At 41.5% G+C, this 12,146-nt stretch overlaps 1 protein-coding gene across 8 annotated transcripts in view; it reads left to right on the top strand.

Annotated features, from left to right (window-relative positions):
• Nucleotides 1-1,932: 1,932 nt before the first annotated feature.
• The window catches only part of OSBPL7 (oxysterol binding protein like 7), a 48,155-nt gene continuing 37,941 nt past the window's right edge, over nucleotides 1,933-12,146 (top strand). For 6 of the 8 annotated variants that reach the window (XR_013537569.1, XR_012088622.2, XM_020785547.3 and 3 more), the window contains exon 1: nucleotides 1,933-2,059. The gene's annotated coding sequence lies outside the window, so the exon portion shown is untranslated. The remainder of the gene's footprint in view (nucleotides 2,060-12,146) is intronic. The other 2 variants (XM_073004320.2, XM_078377935.1) reach the window with 2 other exon arrangements.

The raw sequence follows: 12,146 nt of genomic DNA, 5'->3' as shown, positions 1-12,146 counted from the left end.
ATTCTTACTACAGTTTTGTGCATGGCTATATCTTATCAAGTATTAAACTGAAGGCAATTGTGTTTTTTTCTTCTGCCAGCCTGCATATACTGTATGGTAATAGAAATAATATTGAGAGATGTGTTCTGTACTGTTTATGATCTCAAATGTGTTTGGGTAGTTACATTTACTCAGTGAAAAACAAAAGGCACTTTGCATATGATAGGGAAATGTATCTGCATTTCTTGCAGTCTTTCAAAAGCTCATGCAGAAGGAAGAACAACCTTCAGAACACGGCCAAAGAGCCCGAAAAGCCCACAACAGCCATCATGCAGAATAACCCATGTCAGTGGAACATGCTAATACTGTAGAAATAGGTAGTGGGATTCATTTTAGGACTGAGTTTGGTGTGCCCCAGTTTAGATCAAATACTGTACTGATAATTATCTTCTCCAGCATTTGATATGTAAAAATATGTATGAATAATTATTGTATAGTTAGTGGGAAAGGTATTAACAGTACAATGGTAATTATCCTAAATGAATAATTAACCTCAGATCTGGCAGGTTTTAAAATGCAAACTTCACAAGCACACATTTTATTACTAAGAAATACATGCTTTGTCGTATGGAATTGCAGTAGAATAGCCATCCTCTGCTGTTCTGCAAAAGGTGTTCAGAATTTCAAAATCAGTACGTGGTACAAAGGCTGCAACATTACAGATCTATGTCATGGTCTATTTGAAATAATGGAAAAAACGATTACCTCAGGCCACACAAAAGACAGAACATGCCACTTATGTATAATGGCAATTTTTCTAAGATCATGTCATGGTGATAACAGATCAGGGTGGGGGATGTATCATATAACAGCCCCCAAAGTCCATTACCACTGTTTGTGCTGGGTTTGACTGAAAGGAAGTGTAAGCGAAAACTTTTCAGGGGCCAAAAGTTACCACCCTGGCAAAAAATAAATCAGTTCCTGGTTTCTGTCACAGCCTAACACAACGAAAATGAATGCAGAGAGAGTTTATGCAAACTGCTTAGTTCTCAGGAGCTCGTTTTCTCATCCCTTTGCTATGTCTTCTGTGTGCATAAACCTGTGACCTAACTATTACACTCCATGTTTCTGAGGAAGTGGATAGTAATCAACCAAAGCTAATAGCTAAATAAATCTCTTAGTTGTTAAAGAGCCACAACTTCATTTTTTAAAATAAATATAAGTAATTACAGATTATGAGTTGGTGAGTGTACAGAAGCTCAACTTACTACAATACTGGCTTGATTCCTCACAGGCTGGATTTGGTTTAAATCAAATTGATTTTGGCCAGTAAGCATTTTATTTTAAAAAAAGATTAAAATTTTAAAAATCCAATGTTTTTGATTTAAATTAAACAAAAAATAAGATGCTTACAGACTAGTGATTTAAATCGTGATTGAAATAATTTTGATTTAAATCAAATCCACCCCGATTCCCCATTCTGCCTCTGCATTAGCCTTGGGCAAGCTGCACAGACCCAGAAGAAGGGACTGGTAAACCATTTCTGAGTACACTACACCTAGAAAACCCTAAAAAGGGTTGCCATAAGTTCGATGGCACATCATCATTATTAAATGTGCATCAGACTGCAGTCTTAACAGTGATTCTACTGTGATGTTGCAAAGAGATACCAGAATGAAAAAAACCCCACTTCTGGCTGGAAGCAGAATTTGGAAGGTTACCTTTCTGGACTACCGCTCCCACAATCCCCAGTCAGCAGAATTTTGGGAACCGTAACCCTAAAAAAAGCACTTTTTTTGGTGCGGGGTGAGGCATTCAAAGGTAACTTCTGGCACCGGCAGCCGGTCCTCCACGAGGCAGGGCGGCAGCACTCGAGACAAGCGAAGAGGAAGCGGGATTACCTGAAGAGCACCAACCAGCGAGAGGGAAAAGCACAGACTGTTCACCCTTTTGGGCTTATCTGGGCAGCGACTTCCTGGTTCCGGTTAGCCGCGGCAACAACAGCCGTTGCTGCAGGACTTGGAAGAGGGAGAGAAGCCAAAGAGGGAGAGGACAGAGCCAGTCTCTCAGCTGCGCGCAGGTAGGAGGGGAAAATGTAATAAAATAAAAAATACAGGAACTTCTCTCCTTGCCTTATCCTACACTTGCTGCGCGGGGTGCAAGCGCGCACCTCCTCTGCTGTCTGTGCAGCTGGTAGGAAGCAAAAGGAAGGGTTGGCTTGGACTTTGCCCCGCTGGTTGGGCGGGTGAGGAGTGGAAAGAGAAGCTGTCATCTTCTATTTTTAATAGGGCAAATGTTGCAAAGAGAAGAGAGGTTGAGGAGGGAAGGAGTGGGAGAAGAAAGGAAGGAAAGGGGAGGTGAAATTTGCCTCCAGATTGCAGGGATGCCTGTGCAATAGGAAGTGATAGATTTTGCTATGAATCTAAGGAAAAGGCAAGTTGGCTTTATTTGATCTGAGCAGGAACAGATGAATATTAGGAATACGGCCTGTGGGATGCATCGTTGTGGGGATTCTGGGATAGAGAAACGATACAATGTTTGGGAGGCACCCAGCCCAATACACAAGCATAAGGGAAAACAGGGCTTAGGGGACTGTAGGTAGATGCGCTCTTCCAGGGGAGTTTATCCACGTTAAAAGATATTCTGGAGATGTATTGGAAAGGGAATTACCTGACTCGCAAAAGAGAGAAATGGAAATGATCAAATTGTGTATTTCAACCAAATATACATTGATAGGGAATCCAAAGATTTTGAAAATTTTCATATCTTCAAACGGAGCTGAAATGTCATCAGAAGTGTTTCGTCCAACTGCTAAGATACAGGAGAGCTTGAAGTTTTGAACTAAAGGTGGGTTGACTGGGGCACTTTACTGTGTTATACCAAAGGCAGATCAGGGATAGGAGATAATATTGCTGGGAGCATAGAGTGATGGGAGGATCACTTGCATTTTGTGCTACAGAATATGTACACGGTGGATGGTACTGTAACACAGAGAAGAATATAGAGGAGAAAGGGAAGGTTTAGTGAGACTGTTTGCGTGATTTTTGTTGTTGTTCAGTCGTTAAGTTGTGTCTGACTCTTCGTGACCCCATGGACCAGAGCACGCCAGGCCCTCCTGTCTTCCACTGCCTCCCAGAGTTGTGTCAAATTCATGTTGATAGCTTCGATGACACTGTCCAACCATCTCATCCTCTGTTGTCCCTTTCTCCTATTGTTTCACACTTTCCCAACATCAGGGTCTTTTCCAAGAGTTTCCTCTTCTCATGAGATGGCCAAAGTATTGGAGCTTCAGCTTCAGGATCTGTCCTTCCAGTGAGCACTCAGGGTTGATTTCCTTCAAAATGGATAGGTTCTCTTTGCAGTCCAGGGGACTCTTAAGAGTCTCCACCAGCACCACAATTCAAAAGCATCAATTCTTTGGCAGTCAGCTTTCTTTATGGTCCAGCTCTCACTTCCATACATCACGACAGGAAAAACCATAGCCTTGACTATGCAGACTTTAGTTGGCAAGGTGATGTCTCTGCTTTTTAAGATGCTGTTGAGGTTTGTCATTGCTTTCCTCCCAAGAAGCAGGTGTATTTTAATTTCGTGGCTGCTGTCACCATCTGCAGTGATCCTGGAGCCCAAGAAAGTAAAATCTGTCGTTGCCTCCATATCTTCCCCTTCTATTTGCCAGGAGGTAATGGGACCAGTGGCCATGATCTTTGTTTGTTTGTTTGTTTTTGATGTTCAGCTTCAGACCATTTTGCACTCTCCTCTTTCACCTTCATTCAGAAGTTATTTAATTTCTCCTCACTTTCTGCCATCAGAGTGGCATCATCTCCATATCTAAGGTTGTTGATATTTCTTCCGGCAATCTTAATTCAGCCTTTCACATGATGTATTCTGTATATAAGTTAAATAAGCATGGGGACAGTATACAGCCTTGTCGTACTCCTTTCCCAATTTCGAACCAGTCATTTATTCCATATCCAGTTCTAACTGTTGCTTCGTGTCCCACATATAGATTTCTCAGGAGATAGATAAGGTGGTCAGGCACTCCCATTTCTTTAAGGACCTGCCATAATTTGCTGTGGTCCACACAGTCGAAGGCTTTTGCATAGTCAATGAAGCGTAAGTAGATGGAACTCTCTGGCTTTCTCCATAATCCAGTTTATGTTAGCAATTTGGTCTCTAGTTCCTCTGTCCCTTCAAAATCCAGCTTGTACTTCTGGTTGTTCTCGGTCCATACATTGCTGAAGCCTGCCTTGGAGGATTTTGAGCATAACCTTGCTAGTGTGTGAAATGAGTGCAATTGTACGGTAGTTGGAGCATTCTTTGGCACTTCCCTTCTTTGGGACTGGGATGTAGACTGATCTTTTCCAATCCTCTGGCCACTGCTGAGTTTTCCAAACTTGCTGGCATATTGAGTGTAGCACCTTAACAGCATCATCTTTTTAGATTTTAAATAGGTCAACTGGAATGCCATCACCTCCACTGGCCTTGTTGTTAGCTATGCTTTCTAAGGCCCACTTGATTTCACTCTCCAGGATGTCTGGCTCAAGGTCAGCAGCCACAGTATCTGGGTTGTCCAGGGCATCCAAATCTTTCTGGTATAATTCCTCTATGGGTTCTTGCCACCTCTTCTTGATGTTTTCTGCTTCTGTGACCTCAGTACCATTTTTGTCCTTTATCATGTCCATCTTTGGACAAAAGGTTCCTTTAATATCTCCAGTTTTCTTGAACAGATCTCTGGTTTTCCCTTTCTATTATTTTGCTCTATATCTTTGCACTGTTCATTTAAGAAGGCTCTCTTGTCTCTCCTTGCTCTTCTTTGGAAGTCTGCATTCATTTTTCTGTACCTTTCTCTATCTACCTTGCATTTTGTTTCCCTTCTCTTCTCTTCTATTTGTAAGGCCTTGTTGGACAGCTACTTTGCTTTCTTGCATTTCCTTTTCTTTGGGATGGTTTTTGTTGCTGCCTCTTATACAGTGTTATAGCCTCCATCCATAGTTCTTCAGGCACTCTGTCCACCAAATCCAGTTCCTGAAATCTGTTCTTCATTTCTACTGTGTATTCATAAGGGATTTGGTTTAGATTATACATGACTAGCCCAGTGGCTTTTCCTACTTTCTTCAGTTTAAGCTTGAATTTTGCTATAAGAAGCGGATGATGAGAGCCACAATCAGCTCCAGGTCTTGTTTTTGCTGACTATATAGAGCTTCTCCATCTTTGGCTTCAGAGAATATAATCAATCTGATTTCGATATTGCCCATCTGGTGATTTCAATGTATAGAGTCGCCTCTTATGTTGTTGGAAAAGAGTCTTTGTGATGACCAGCTTGTTCTCTTGACAAAACTCTATTAGCCTTTGCCCTGTTTCGTTTTGAACTCCAAGGCCAAACTTACCTCTTGACTCCGTACTTTAGCATTCCAGTCCTCTATAATGACAAGAACATCTTTCTTTGGTGTCGGTTCTAGAAGGTGTTTAAAGTCTTCATAGAAATGGTAAATTTCAGCCTCTTCAGAATGGGTGATTGGTGCATAAACTTGGATGACTGTGAGGTTAAAAGGTCTGCCTTGGATTCGTACTGAAATCATTCTGTCATTTTTCAGGTTGTATCCCAGTACAGCTTTTCCCACTCTTTTGTTGACTATGAGGGCTACTCCATTTCTTCTACAGGATTCTTGCGCACAATAGTAGATATGGTTATTGTCTGAATTGAATTTGCCCATTTCCGTCCGTTTTAGTTCACTGGTGCCCAGGATGTCAATATTAATTCTTGCCATCTCCTGTTTGACCATATCCAGTTTACCAAGGTTCATAGATCTTACATTCCAGGTTCCTATGCAGTATTTTTCTTTGCAGCATTGGAATTTCCTTTCACTTCCATGCACGTCTGCAGCTGAGCGTCCTTTCGGCTTTGGCCCAACCACTTGATTAGCTCTGGAGCTAGTTGTCCTTGTCCTCCGCTCTTTCTCAGGAGCATGTTGGACGCCTTCTGACCTGAGGGGCTCATCTTCCAGCACCATATCTTTTAGCCTTTTGTTTCTGTCCATGGAGTTTTCTTGGCAAAGATATTGGAGTGGCTTGCCAGTTCCTGCTCCAGGTGGATCGCGTTTAGTCAGAACTCTCCACTATGACCTGTCTGTCTTGGGTGTCTCTGCACGGCACAGCCCATAGCTTCTCTGAATAACTCAAGCCCCTTCACCACGACAGAGCAGCAATCCGTGAAGGGGTTTGCATGATAACTAGCAGCTTTTAAAATGCTTAGGAATAACATACAAAGCTTCCTTGTACTGATTTGGACTGTTGGTCCCAATTGATTCTGCCTCCAAGAGGCAGAGGCAGTCCAGGGTTTCAGGCAGGATTCTTTTCTAGCTCTACCTGGAGATGATGGGGACTGAACCTGAACCTTCTGCTGGGAAAGCAGATACTGTACCGCTGAAATAAATAACACCTCCTACTTTCTGGTGATTTCCTGCCCAAGCCTGTTGAGTCTCTGAAATCAAATGAGACACAGATGTGTTCAGGTCAGTTTGCTGATATAGCTTGATAAAGGAAGGGTTGCAACTCTGTGGTAGAGCAGATACTTTGTAGTTTAAAAGGTTCATTCTGTGGTTTCTCTAGGTAAGGCTGGAAAGACACTGTAGTTAGCTTCCTCTTCTTATGAACTAAACGAGAACAAGACATTCTCCGGAAAAAAAAGAATCCCCAGTGATGCAGCCTTTGATATTAACTTCTCCAGCGATAATTGAAGGGCCAGTTTGTAAACTAATTTTCATCAATTGAGGACTACCAGTTTGCTTATGAATGCTATGGACAGAACTTTCTTACCTTACTCTTCCAACTCACTTCTTTTTTGTGTGAAATCCTTTCACACATATAGCTACAAGTCATTTAGGATGCTGCCATAGAGTGTAAGGAAATCAAACATTGCCCATGCATTAGTGAGATGATTTTTTAATAACCTGAAATGGAATACATTTAGCCTTCTTTAATAAGCATTGCATTGGATAGCTCAGTGATTTAGGTATTGCTGTGGAGCCAGAGGTTGGGAGTTCAGTTTTGCACTGTGCCTCCGTGAGGGGCTGGATGATGATCCATAGGCTCCCTTCCAGCTCTGCAGTTCTGATGATGATGACGATGAAGACTCTGGAATTACTTGCTCTCACACTTGTTAGTCATCACTCAATATTGCAGTCACCAAATGATGAACATCCAGAAGTAGAATCAACAGTTATTCCAGGTGGTTCGTCTGATCCAGAAGGTTCTCTCTACACCTAAAATATGTTGAGATGGATGCCTTTCCAGACTTTAGAAAGACATTTCTATGATCTTTCTAACAAACTGGATTTGCAACTATGTGTTGTCCTCAGAGCCTGGAAAAGTTACTTTTTGGAAATACTACTTCATGAAGTGTAGCCAACATGACGGTACTTCAGCTCTGTTGAGGAGAAATCAAAATTTCTCTAAAGTTTAGATGCTCCATCATTGTATGTTAAATCAAAAACAGCTATCTCATTATTTCCTTTCTCTCTCCAGGAGCAAATATTAACCAGCCATACATTCTCTATATCCCTTTGAATAGGAAGAAAACATTCTCCATGGGCCTTCCTTTCCCTTTTGCTTCTATCTTGGGCTGGATGCTTCACATCACTTTCCCATTCCAAAATTTGCAGATCTATAAATTTCATGGGCTCCTGATCCTTCTGATAGCTGTGCTCCTCTTCAGGGTTTCTGCCAACCATGCAAGGAAGACATTCTGCTTCCTCCTCCACTTGGCTCCCCTTTTTCTTTTCATGATACATGCTGTTGAACACAATAGAATGTTTTCGTTGGACTGTTTGTGCTTCTTTTCTTTTAGTTTTCAGATAGAGATATCTATATATTTGCATATTTTGGGGATCCTCTGAAGTACTGACCCTCTTTTTTCTTAGTGGTCCTGTTTTGGCTAGAGTCTTCATAGCATTCACTAGTTGAAGTTATTTTTGCCTTGATTTGTTTGTTTGCAATCAAAGCTTATTGCTTTGAGTCCTGTTATCTCACTTGCCTTTAAAAATACATATGTGCAAACCATAACATAACAGCCCCTTGTTTAGTCATTGAATTTATATTCCACCTTTTCTCCATGGAATGTAAGGTGTTGTAAATGACTTCCTTTTTTCCTGCTTTTCTCCTTGTAAGAATGTGGTAAAGTAGGTGAGTCTAAGAAACAGTGACTGGCCCATTGTGAGCTTCATGGTGGGGACTAGAACTTGGATCTCTAAACACTACTCCTTTACTTATGTGCATGTGTATCATCTCTCATTAATGAATCTTTGACTAGGAAGTCCAGTTCTTTCTGTCTGTCTTCACACAGTATGCCTTTCATGCCCCTTTTTCTTCTGAATCTTTTTGAGTATTGCTAAATGTCTTTCCTGAACAGTGGTACTCAGAATTAAATGTGCTGTTATTCTAAATGAAGTCTTGCCCATTATTGAGTACACTAATTTTATTAAATTTCCCAGGCTTGAAAGTGATTTTTGTTGTTGTGATAACCAAAAATGTCATTGACCATTTTCATAGCATAGAATTAGGGACCAGGGACTGGAAACCTCAGGCCTTTAGGTCCTGTTCAGACTTCCGGAAGCAAAATGGGATGTGTTTGGAATGGGATCCCTGTCTTTAGATTTGGTGCAGAAAACTAATCTGAGCTCCTGGAAATAAAAGGTATGCTGTTCTGTTTCCTCCATCACCACAACCTCTGCCACCAATTTGTTTTGGAGCGTGTATCACTTACTCAGCCATGGCAAACATTGATACACATTTTAATTAAATAGCATTTTAAATCTGCATTTGAGAAATGCAGAAGATTGCTGACGAGATCATAACTGAAGTTGTCCTCCCTGCAGATGTCAGGGGTATTGTTCTATGACCCTTTAATAACATCCCAGTTATTTCTGAAAACCTAACCCTCCCTTACTTTTATTTTGGCGTTACCTGCTTTCTGAAGTTCTGGGATGTTTCTTAATGGGTTTTTTAAATACTTAAAGTGCTTCCCATGATTTACATAGGTAACCTGTTGCACACAACCAGACCAATTACTGGAGGATGAATCTATCAATAGCGATTAAGCATACTATCTAAAAGTTGAATCTTCATAATCAGAGACACAAGACTCTTGGTTATAAATGTAGAGGACCATCAGTAGGGATGGCTGCCTCTCCATGCCATAGCTATGGTCTTCTAGAGACTAGATCACCCTTCCTCAGGCTGGTGTCTGCATGGCTGTTAGCTGTACTGCTATGCAGACACTAGCCTGAGGAAGAGTGATCTAGTCTCTACAATTTAAATTTTAAAAATTGATTTTTGATGATTTAAATAAAATGATTTTAAAACATATCATGATTTAAATCAATTTGACTTTTGAAACATCATTGATTATTATTCACCCTGAGTCTAGAACATCTGGAAGGCACCAGTAGTGGAGGCTAGACTAAGTGTACTAGTCAGTATTCTGTTATGTTTGGAGTGTTGCATTAGGACTTTAGAGACTTAGATTCAGGTCCCTCTTAACCTCAAACTGCATTTGATATCTGTGTGCCAATTGGTGTTTCTCAGGCCATCCTACATCACAGGTTGTAGTAAGAATAACATAGTGAGGGGAAACCACGTACACCATCTTGGACTCCTAGGAGGAAATGAATGGGGAAATTTGTTGTTGTTTAGTTGTGTCCGACTCTTCGTGACCCCATGGACCAGAGCACGCCAGGCTCTCCTGTCTTCCACTGCTTCCTGGAGTTGGGTCAAATTCATGTTGGTAGCTTTGGTGACACTGTCCAACCATCTCATCCTCTGTCGGCCCCTTCTCTTTCCTTCATACTTTCCTAACATCAGGGTCTTTTCCAGGGAGTCTTCCCTTCTCATGAGATGGCCAAAGTATTGGAGCCTCAGCTTCAGGATCTGTCCTTCCAGTGAGCACTCAGGGTTGATTTCCTTTGGAATTGATAGGTTTGTTCTCCTTGCAGTCCAGGGGACTCTCAAGAGCCTTCTCCAGCACCACAATTCAAAAGCATCAATTCTTTGGCAGTCAGCTTTCTTTATGGTCCAGCTCTCACTTCCATACATCACTACAGGAAAAACCATAGCTTTGACTATGCAGACTTTTGTTGGCAAGGTGATGTCTCTGCTTTTTCAGATGCTGTCGAGGTTTGTCATTGCTTTCCTCCCAAGAAGCAGGGGTCTTTTAATTTTGTGGCTGCTGTCACCATCTGCAGTGATCATGGAGCCCAAGAAAGTAAAACCTGTCATTGCCTCCATATCTTCCCCTTCTATTTCCCAGGAGGTGATGGGACCAGTGGCCATTATCTTAATTTTTTATGTTGAGCTTCAGGCGGTTTTTTGCACTCTACTCTTTCACCCTCATTTCATTGGGGAAATAACCATTTCATTGGAGAAATAACCAAGTATAAAAAAATTGCAAAGCAATTCTGATGTTCAGTTTTAGGAATGCGTCACTTTATTGTATCCAAATTCTACTATACGCATCTGTGTGTGTTTTTTTTCCTTTAATGAAAAGCTCCTATATAATAAGCCAAAACCTATATTTAACACCCAAGGCGGATGACTGGATCTGAGTGCTTGGAACTGACAGATGGTAGGAAGATTGGAAGCCTTTGAAAGCTGTTCTGAATAGGGCTTTCCTGCTGCATTATTTTTCCATAGCACGTTGTTGTTACATGCAGATTCTAAATGCTCGAGTTTCAGCAGATGCTGTGACTGAAAAGTATTCTGCTGAACTAAATAACCAGCCCTTCTGTTTAAAGTGTTCCACAGTTTCTGTTGCCAAAACAACACCATCCATGCAGAAAAAGAAGGTGTTGGTAAGTTTGGGAAAATCCCAAAGTTGGCAGAGGTACCAACAGTGAGTTGGGGTGCAGGAGCTCTAAGAATAGAGGGGGGAAACCCCTCCGAAGGAGTCCCATGGGAATATAGCATGCTCAGCTCTGTACCTGAGTGCACTACATGAGGTTAAGTGACTGTTGCTACAGAGCAGGAAGGAGAGATGGAATGTATTGTGTATGTCTCGCCTCTCATGGTGGGGAAGACATCAATAAAAGCCTCTGAAGGTGATTTTAACGTGTACAGGTTTATGTAGGAGAAAATAAACAAAGGGGCCATTTCAAATATGTTTATTATTATTAATTTGAAAGGTTTTTGAACAGCTCTTTGAAAAAGTGAAGGTGTTTTAAAGAAACTCAAATATATGCGGATTGGAAAGAGGACCAGTATAAAATCAAATTACATACGTCTGCTTAAGGAGAGTGAAATATATTCATTTGGTGCCAAAAAGACAGTGGTTTGGGAGGCAGGTGGACCTTGGTGTGGAAAGCATTCAGTGGAAGGAGAAAGGAAAGAGAAAACTGAAGATGCTCCTTCCTTTCATACTCTACTCTGAACATCTCTCTCTCTCCCCCCCCCCCTCTCTCACTCACTCCCCTTTTGGAGTGACCAAATATAATAGAGGGCAGGGGCTGCTCTATTTTTAATTGTTACATCCAAGAGAAAATTGTGGAAGAAGCACCTTGTGTTGCTCACATGCAAGACGTAATCCCTAGCAACATATTTTATATATTTATTTACTATTTCTACATTATCTTTTTATCCCACCTTTCCTCCAGTGAGCTCAACATGCCTCTCATTTTACCTATTTTAATTCACAGCAACAAGCCTAATCGGAAGATGAGGCTAAGAAAGAGCTGGCTGACTTAAAGTGAACTTCACGGCTCAGTGAGGACTGGGACAGGAATCTTTCAAATTCTACAACCTCAGAGTCTTACGAGGGAGTGCTGATAAGTATTGAGCCTTTCCCAGAAAAAAATTGAGCTAGGAAGCTGCATCTGCCACACTCTTCTACATATTCCGCCAGGAAGTCAATGCACTTGCGACATCTGTCCTGCAGCTTCTTAAGTCCCTGCAAATAAGTCCCGAATGCTGGTGTAACCACTCATTTGCAACATTAGTTGCTTCCAGAACACTTCCAAACTGTTGTCCCTTTAGGTGTTTTTTGAGTTTTTGAGTTTGGGGAATAGATAATAGTCAGAAGGAGCCAGGTAGGGAAAATAGGGTGGATGGGGCATCACTTGAAAGCCTAAGGACCTCGGTTTTGCCATTGTTTCACCTGCAGTGTGTGATGAGCCATTGTC

The sequence above is a fragment of the Pogona vitticeps genome, chromosome 6 (genome assembly GCF_051106095.1).
Source record: "Pogona vitticeps strain Pit_001003342236 chromosome 6, PviZW2.1, whole genome shotgun sequence".
NCBI classification, from domain to species: Eukaryota; Metazoa; Chordata; class Lepidosauria; order Squamata; family Agamidae; genus Pogona; species Pogona vitticeps.
This window is presented reverse-complemented; position numbering and strand designations above follow the sequence as displayed.